Below are 9,778 nucleotides of genomic sequence, written 5' to 3'. Positions count from 1 at the left end.
TTGTTTTTCCCCTATAACAAAACCAAAGAGTAATTTGGTTCTTTATATCTTAAGATAATCTATGTAAAAGAAGAAAGTATCTCTTAAAAATTCAGTTCGCTACATATAGTGGGTAAAAATACAGATTTTTAAAAAATAAAAACAAACTTTTAAACTAACTAAGGTACATTCTTTGTGGGTACTATTGAAGTAACGTCTAAGACTCAACCTTGAGCGATGTTGTGTAGTACATTTTAAACTAATGCTTTTGTAGTTAATGGAGAGCTATTATTAAACCTAAAGCTTCCAAGAAGCATAAAATATACTGCTTTTCTGTGAATGCTTCCCTCCCTCACAAATGGAGCATTTCGAGTTACAGAGGTGATTCTCTTCTATTTCCAAGGTTACTTCCTATCTGAAATAATTCAGAATCCATCACCATTTTAAATATCTAAGAGTAATTTCTCTGTAAATCCCTAAGAAAAAAATTTCAGTTCTGAATCTAGGAAGTCAAAATTTTTAGTTTCACAGAAATCCATAAATGATCTGGTCTAGGAACCAGTTCTAGTCCAAAAAGATACCATTTGATTTTTGGCTCTTAGTTTTATTTCAGTAGTACTGTAGGAACTTTAGGCTGGCTAGTCAGATATGCAGAGATTGAGAATTTATTTTAGAAGAAAATATATTCTGATGAAATGAGAATTGTTTTTTTCCTACCTTCCAGGCTCTAAAATTTCATGTTTTTTAGGGAGCTATGAACATTTAAGAGCACATTATATTTTCATTCAGCAGATAACTTACTGGCATCTTTTAGTGCATCCGTAATGCACTAGCATTAAGTGTGAAAGATACATCTGTGAGGAACAACTGCTGCTTAGAGGAGACTCTCAAGTCTAATGAAAGGAACTGGTGAATAGCTACCTAATTACAATACAGTTGTGATTGGTACTGTAATGGGGAAGAACAGGCCCAGGAACTTTGGGAGAATTCAGGAGAGACAATGAGATATTGGAGATGTGAAGTGCACTGCAAGGTCATGGAGGACCTTGTATGCCAGCTTGAGGACTTCCTTTAGTAGATCATGAACTGCTATCGAAGGTTTGTATTTTAGTTTCTGCTTTACCACCTATAAGAGTAATGCTGTATTAAGATAGATGAACTGCTTGTAACAGCCACCATCTGAATGGCTTCAGATAGTAGGAGTTTATAAGCTTTTATCCTACTCCATTGTGGCAGGCAGGCTCTAGGCTCCCAGGGACCCAGACTTCTCCATCTTGTAACAGTTCCAGCTTTGATTCCTCAAATTTCCCATGGAAGAACAGGAGTTAGAGTGGTAGATCCTGCAGGGTTATGGCTGGGCCTGACCAGTGGGCGTACACCATTTCTGCCTATTTCCATTTACTGGAGCCCAGCCATATGACCCCAGGCCAATGGTAAATAAGGTGGGGAAATGCAGTTATCCTGTGTGTAAAGAAAGAGAACCAAAATATCTTGCTTAACATACAGCATTTTTACCACCAGCGGACAATTCAAATGAATGAACAAATGAATGAAACAAAAATCACCAGAAAATAATGATCATCCATGGTTCCATCACACAGAAATAATCATAACAAGATTTTGAGTGTGTATGTTTAAAACTTGTGTTATCTTACTACAATAGCAACATGCTCTTGGTGGCTTTGGAAAATATATAAAAACACAAGGAAAATAGAAGTTGAATATTCCTCACCAAGAACTTACTGTTTTTTTGGTTATTTTGGTTATGTGTCTTTACTGTTTTACAGTCTTTTCCCTCCATTTATACGTTATAAACACTTTCCCCTATCATTCAAAATTATATATTTTAAAGGCTGAAATTACATTTATTGTAGATGTACCACAGTTTTTTAATGAGTTCTCTTTTATTGAACATTTTGGTAATTTATGACATTTTTGCCATTAAAAACACGGAGATGTGTTTCTTTTAATAAGCTTTTTATACACATATCCATGATTATTTCCATCTGTTCTTGAAATTATTTTTTTTTGCATTTGCTCTTCAAAAAATTGTTGAAGTAATAGATGCAAATAGAAATCAAATAGTATCAAAGGGAACTTAAAAAAAAGAAAGGCAGTCTCCTTTCTCCTTCCCTAAACCCACATCAGACTCTTAACTGTTAATTCTGATACTTTCTCCTTCTCATAATACTTAACAGTGTTTCTCATACTTACAATGCTATTTTAAGTATCTCTTTATGTTTTCCTCCCCAATCTATACTTTTTATTTCCTATTCTTGCCTTACTGCATTAATAAGGATTTCCAGGATGACATTGAGAAGAAGTGATGAGAGGCAACATCTTTGCTCTGTACCTGATAGTGGGAAGGCTTCTAGTTTGTCACCATTGAGTGTGATGTTAGCTGTAGGGTTTTTTGTAGACAGTCTTTATTAAGTTGAGGAAGTTCTTCTCTACTTCTGGTTTACTGAGAGTTTTTATCATGAATGGGTATTGGAGTTTGTCAGATGATTTTTCTCCATTTATTGATATGATCAATTATTGATAATATGGTTTTTCTTTTTGAGTCTGCTGAAGTGGTGGATTACATGAATTGAGTTTTGAATGCTAAACCAGCCTTGTACCTGGGATAATTCTCACTTGATCGTGGTGTATAATTCTTTTTATGCTTCTTTCAATTTGATTTGCTAATATTTTGTTGCATCTTGTGTTCAAGGGAGATTTGATCTGTAGTTTCCTTGTAATATCTTTGTCTGGTTTGGGTATTTGGTAATGCTGGCCTCATAGAATGAGTTAGAAATTGTTCCTTCTGCTTCTGTCCTTTGTAAGAGATTGTAGAGAATTGGTATACCAATTTCTTGCTTAAATGTTTGTTGGTAGAATTCACCAGTGAAGCCATCTGGGCATGGTGCTTTGTGTTTCAGAAGGCTATTTATTGATTCCTTTTCCTTAATAGATACAGGTCATTCAGATCATCTTATTCTTTTGAGTTTTGGTAGATTGTGTCTTTCAAGGAATTGGTCCATTTCTTCTAGGTTATCAAATTTGTGGGCACAGACTTGTTCATAGTTTTCCTTTATTATCCTTTTAATTTCCATGGGATCTATAATGATGTCTCATTTCTGATATTAGTAATTTGTGTCCTGTTTTTTTTCTTAGCCTGTTTAGGCACTTAACTGATTTTTATTTATTTTTTTCATAGAAGCAGGTTTTGGTGTTGCTGACTTTTCTTTGTTGATTTCCTGTTTTAAATTTCATTGATTTCTGCTCTGATTCTTACACTTTCTTTTCTTTTGCTTACTTTAGATTTAATTTGCTCTTCTTTTTCTAGTTTCCTGAGACTTAGATTATTGCTTTTAGATCTTTCTTCTTTTCTAATATATGCATTGTCTATAATTTGCCTCCAAACACTGCTTTTGTTGCATCACACAAATTTTGACAAGTTGTATTAACATTTAGTTCAAACTACACAGTGGACATTGTGGTTTGAGAGCAGACATTGATTTCTATTCTTTTAAATGCGTGTTTTTCTTAATTCTTTTAAGTTTGCTAAGATGTGGGGTTTTTTTTTAATGTTTATTTTTGAGTAGACAGAGTGCGAGTGGGGGAGGGGCAGAGAGAGAGGGAGACACTGAATCTGAAGCCGCCTCCAGGCTCCAAGCTGTCAGCACAGAGCCCAATGTGGGGCTCAAACCCACAAACTGTAAGATCATGACCTGAGCTGAAGTCAGATGCTCAACCAACTGAGCCACCCAGGCGCCCCTAAGATGTATTTTATTGATCAGAATGTGGTCTATATTGGTGAATGTTCCATGAGAGCTTGAGAAAAATGTGTCCTATTATTGTTGAACTAGTTTATAGATTGATGGTGTTGAATTTAACTATGTCTTGGCAGTTCCATTGTGTAATGGTGAGCACTCTGGACTCTGAATTTAACTATGTCTTTACTGATTTTCTGCCTGCTAGCCTTGCTTTTTGTTGTTGTTTTAGGTTTGTTGTTTTTGAGAGAGGGGTGTTGAATGGCCTCCAGCTATGATAGTGGAGTAATCTATTTCTCCTTGTAGTTCTGTCAGTTTTTGCCTTGTGTAATTTGATGTTCTCTTGTTAGGTACATACACATTAACAATTACTATGTCTTAGAAAATTGACCCCTGTATCATTATGTAATGCTCTCCTTTGTCAATGATAACTTTCCTTACTTTGTATTAAGCTCTGTCTGAAATTAATAGAGCTATTTGTACTTTGTTTTGAGTAATGGTATCATGGCATATTTTTCTCTATCCATTTACTTTTAATCTGTCTGTGTCTTTATATCTGAAGTGGGTTTCTTACAGACAACATATAGTTAGGTTGGGTTTTTTGACCGTTGACATTCAAAGTGATTATTGTAATTGGATCAGTATCTGCCATTTTTATTACTGTTTTCTGTTTGTTGTTCTTGGTTCCTATTTTATCTTTGACTCTTCTGCCTTTTGTGGTTTGGGGTGAGCATTTTCTATGATTCCATTGTCTCATGTAAGTCAATACTAGTTTTTTTTCTCTCTGGGTCTTTCTCATTAATATATAACCTGAGGAAGAACCCTGGTTTAGTCTCTGTTTTCTTACTATTGATCATTGTGAGCCTTTTATCTTATTGAGAAAATATTAATCACAATTTAAAATTTTAAAAATTATTTACTGTAGATCCCACACTTAATTCTTCCAACCTTGTATTGTAAATTAATCCTGAGAAGCAGAATGGGTGGGAATGGCTCTTGAGAGCTCAAAATCCATTCCTAAATGGCATAAAGCAAGATAGTCCTAGCTCTTTACTGCTTACATTTGTAAATAATTTGATGGGATTTTTATATTTATTTTTTAAACTTACATTTATATTCATATTTTGATGGTAAAAAATCACATAGAAGGATTGATGGTAAAACAAAATGAATGCCCCCCTCTTTCTACCATCCTCTTCTCCAGTCCCATTTTCCAAGGGAGACCATTGTTAGTAGTTTAACATGTAACAAAATTTTTAGATGACTTTGTTCTTACCCTAGTGGTAAAAGAAGAAAATGTCCTCTGGTCAGATGATGTGGTCTTATGTGTCAAGAACTATGTGTTTGAGAAGTCCAGGGCAGAAACTTCATACTCTGCACAGCTTCCAAGTCATCCATCTCCCAGCATCCTCTAGTTGTTGTTCTGCATTCATGGTGTAACTCACTTCACTACATCCACTTCTGTGTCCCTACAATAAATCTGAAGTTTTATCACATGCCCTGCTTCAAACGCTTTTATGGCATCCCCTGGCTAGGATAAAGGCCATACTTAATCTGCATGATCTCATCCCAACCCAGCCTCTCCAGCCTCATCTTAATAACACTCCCTTTTGTTCTTTGCATTCTGCCACACTGACTGCCTTAGTTTCTTGGTAAATGCAATTTTCCCTCCCTTAAAATTTATTCCCATCCATTCCCCATTGTGCCCTTTAGTTAGCTTCTAGTTAGCTTTCAGAACTTAGTGCAAATGCACTTCCTCAAGGGAAACCTTTCTTGAAGCATTAGGAAAGGTTCTGTTTTTAAAATTTTGTCATCTTTGCTTGTTTAATATAGACCCTTGTTTAAACTAGACCCTTCAATATATATAGGATGGCTGACACCTAGTTGGAGCTTTTCCTTATTTATTGAGTGGATTAATCCTTCCTTCCTGTACCACCCTAGTCTTACCCACTGTTCCCTTTATTCTGGATAGTATGTCCAGATGTCTCTATATATCTCTTCCAAAGTCTTTGCTGGCTTCTAAAACCTATTCATTCTGGATCTTAGTGAGTTGACAAATATAAATCTGATTATGTCTTTTATAAAAGTTTCTGAGGTGTTCTATTGCACTTAGGAAAAAATACAAACTCTTTTCAAGCTCTAAAATTCTGCTCTGGGTACATTTCTGTTCACCACTTAACTTTTTATCCTAACTTCTTTCTGTTCCAGCCTTCATGTAAGCTGGTGGCCCTGCCTGAAACAGTTTTCTCTCTGCCTGTCCCCACCCCTGCCTCCGCAAACAGAACATTTAACTCCCACTCATCCTTCAGATCTCAGATTAAAATTAAACATTTCCTCAGAGAGGCCACAATGCCTATCTTTATTTCTTTTAACTTCCATGTTACTTTATTATCTGTCTCCCCAAAACCTTTCTTTAGACTATCGCAAAGCTTATGCACCATCGTGTCCTGTCTACCTGGCACATGGTAGGTCTTAACATTGAAAGAGTAAACTAATTTCTTGGTCAGTTGTAGCTACAGAGGAAAAAAAAAAAAAGTTCAATATCAACTTCATTAAAACCGAAGTATTTTTTTGGCACGCAATCTTCAGCATTTGAGTGGACCGTTTAATTAATAATAAATGGGCTACATTTTGTGGTTCGAGTCACTCAGCTGATAAGGGTTTTACTTGGAGGCAGCTTCATCCTGGCTAGCATACTGTGCAAAAGACACAGCCTTGTTTTAAGTAAAATGTTCTGTGGGGGGCCATATTAAGGTTTTTATAGGACCAAGTGGTGACTGATAACTATATATCCCCGAATGTTTCAAGCCAAGATTGTCTTTTTCCGTATCATGTCATTACATGGAATTTGGGACCAGATGCTCTTTGATATTCAAAAGGATGCCAACATTCTTTTAGGCCCAGTGAGGACCAAAAGGAAGTAGAATTAAGTTTAAAAATGTAGGCAGACTACTTGGTTGTCACAGTCCTGGAGATAGCTATTTGTATTTATTGGGTGGGGCCACAGATGCTAAATGTCTTAAAAGTACGGAGTCCTGCACAACAAAGGATTGCCCTGCCTGATTTGTCAATTATACCCCTGCTGGGAAGCATGAAAAGAGACTTTCTTGAATACCAGGGAGAAAGGCATCCATTAGACTGCCGCCAACTCAGTGAAGCCAGGCATAGTTTTCCATTCGGGCACTACTGTGGCAGTTTCTTAGAATATTTTTTTGTAACAAAACATATAATTAGCCAAATACAAGTTTGGTAGCTAAGCCCCATGTATCTAGTTCTCTCCTCCCCCCCCCCCCCCCCCACGGATCTAGTTTTAATCAGCTCCAGAAAACATTATACTTTAGTCAACCCTTAATTATCTGATATCCAACTCCTGTCACAAACCTGGCTGAGACATGCAGGAAGGTAAGCATACGAAGTGAGAATGCTCTATTCCTTGGGAATGAGTCTAGATTCTTTCTATCCCTGAAGCTAGGGCACTGTAGAAAACCACTCTATTGTGAATAGCTTCCTTTAATTCTTCATAAAAATGCTTTCATAGAACCATCACTTAGTATCCTCTTGACTTTTGTTAAGAACTGATAGAAATAAAAATGAACCAAAAGCGTTTCAACTTTTATAAAAATTCTGGTGAAAGTATGTAATATCTAGTGCTTCTTATCAAAATATTCTTAATTTGGTATTAGGAAAAATTTGTGTCTCCTGGTACATGCTAATATTAGCTAACAGAGCTAAGTAGTCTCTTTCCCCTTGGTGGCTGGGAAACTCAGAACAAAACTTTGTGCTCCATTAGATTAATTGCTTTTAGCCTAGGTTTTTGTGTATGTAACCTTTTAAGTAGTAGTCTCATGTTTTGTTGTGTATTTTAGGTAGAATTTACATGCAATAAAATGCACACGTGTTCGATGAGTGTTGACCATTTTCTATGTCTGTGTTAACAACGATCCGAACATTTTCATCATCCCGGGAAGTTCACTTGTGCCCCTTTGCACTCAGTACCCACTCCTGTTGCAACTGCTTTCTGGCTTCTATGCCCATAGATGAGTTTTTGGCTGTTCTTGAACTTTGTTTGAATGGGATCATAGAATATATATGTAATCTTTTTGTCTAGCTTTTTTCACTCAACATTGTTGACATTGTGCTGTTGCATGAATCAGTAGTTCTTTTTAATTACTGAGTATAGGGGCGCCTGGGTGGCTCAGTCAATTAAGCATCCAACTTCGGCTCAGATGGTGATCTCACAGTTCGTGAATTCGAGCACCGCATCAGGCTCTGTGCTGACAGCTTAGAGCCTGGAGCCTGCTTTGGATTCTGTGTCTCCCTCTCTCTCTGTTCCTCCCCTGCTTGTGCTCTGTCTCTTCTTCAAAAATAAATAAAAAACAAAAAAAATTAATTACTGAGTAGCATTTCATTTAAATATACTTCAATTTATCAGTTTCTCTGCATATTGATACTTCAGTTTCCAGTGTTTGGCTATTTTGAATAAACTTGCTTTGAACATTTGTGTACAGTTCTTGATGGACAGATCATGTTTAAAAATAATGATTTTATTGTGAAAGCATCTTCAGTGTAAACTTCATATCTTTATGAAAGGAGTTGGTAAAGTGTAATAAATACGTGGAAATATAGCCGCCCCCTAGGATTAGATTTATAGTCATTAACTTAAAACACTAAAAACAGCTTCTAAATATTAGTTTCCCATTGTTTTAGAATTGAAGGTCAGGTCAAATATGTAACTTACCTCTTCAAATAAACTGCAAATTAGATACCTTCTCATTTAAGTCCCTTCTAAGGTATAGGTTGCTATCTTCAAATCCCCATTTTTTTTTGTCCAATAGTCACACCAAACTTAACATATTCAAAGCCAAATTTGATTTTCTTCCCCAGACGTAACTCTCCCATGGTTTCCTCACCTCAACTGTTTTTCAGTTGTTCAGCCTAAAAATGTGGACTCGTCCTTGATTCCTCTGTTTTGTAAACGTCGCATTGCACCCATCAGCAAATCTGGTGCACTCTGCCTTCAGAATGCAGATTATCAGCGCTTCAGCCACTTCCCACTCTCGGTAATGCTAACATGCTAGTCAAAGCCACCATCCTCTCTTGCTTGAATTGGTGCCATAGCTTCCTAACTCACCTTCCTGCTCCCATCTTTGGCCCCAAGAGCCTATTCTAAACAGGGGAGGGATCCTTTTTCAATCTCAGTCACATCAGGTCACCCTGCTCAAAACCCGACACTCATTCAAAATAAAAGCCAAAGTTCTTACAACGGTCTACAAAGCCATAAGTCATCTGGCCTTCCAGAACCTCTCCTCACATCATCTCTGACCACTCTTGCCCTTTCCTACCCCTCTGCAATCACGTGGCTGCCTCACTTACCTTTGCACGACCAAGAGCAATCCTGCCTCAGCCATTGCACTTGGTGTTTCTGGGCCGGGAACCCCATTCTCCTCCAGCCCTCACATACATCTCAAGTCACACTGCCTTACTTTATTCTTACCTCTACTCACTGTCCCTTCATTCATTAGGTCTTCCTTGATCGCCTTTGGTCATCCCCAAAGTTGGCAGTGTCTGTATTGTATTCTTACTTACCTCACCCAAGCCAGACCTTGAAGACTACTTCAAGTCTGAGGATGGGCAGAAATGATGGCTAGAACTTGGCTCAAGATTCCAGAAACAGCTAATACTCAATGTAAAGAATAACAAGGAAGTGATTGAGGACACTTTTCTCATAGTCTCCCTGGTTTTCTCATGGAGGCTCCTCTGGAGTTTGAAGGTCTCCACAGCCCACATGGAGTGAGATGTCCATTAGCTAGAGAAGCATAGAGCTGTGGGCTCTGCCTCATCCCTTCACTCCCCTGCAGCACTCAGCAACCAGAAACAACCTGTACTGTTTTACTCTGCTGTACAGTGAACCTGATCAACAAGGCCTTATAGCTGGGTGTCCTTGTGCTGTTGACAACCTCCCATTATCTGTGTCTGCACTCCACTGGGGTCTAAGAGTTTGCAGTCTTTCCCTTTATAGGCCGCCTTGGCCATAGCCTATCACA

The sequence above is a fragment of the Panthera tigris genome, chromosome A1 (genome assembly GCF_018350195.1).
Source record: "Panthera tigris isolate Pti1 chromosome A1, P.tigris_Pti1_mat1.1, whole genome shotgun sequence".
NCBI lineage: Eukaryota > Metazoa > Chordata > Mammalia > Carnivora > Felidae > Panthera > Panthera tigris.
This window is presented reverse-complemented; position numbering follows the sequence as displayed.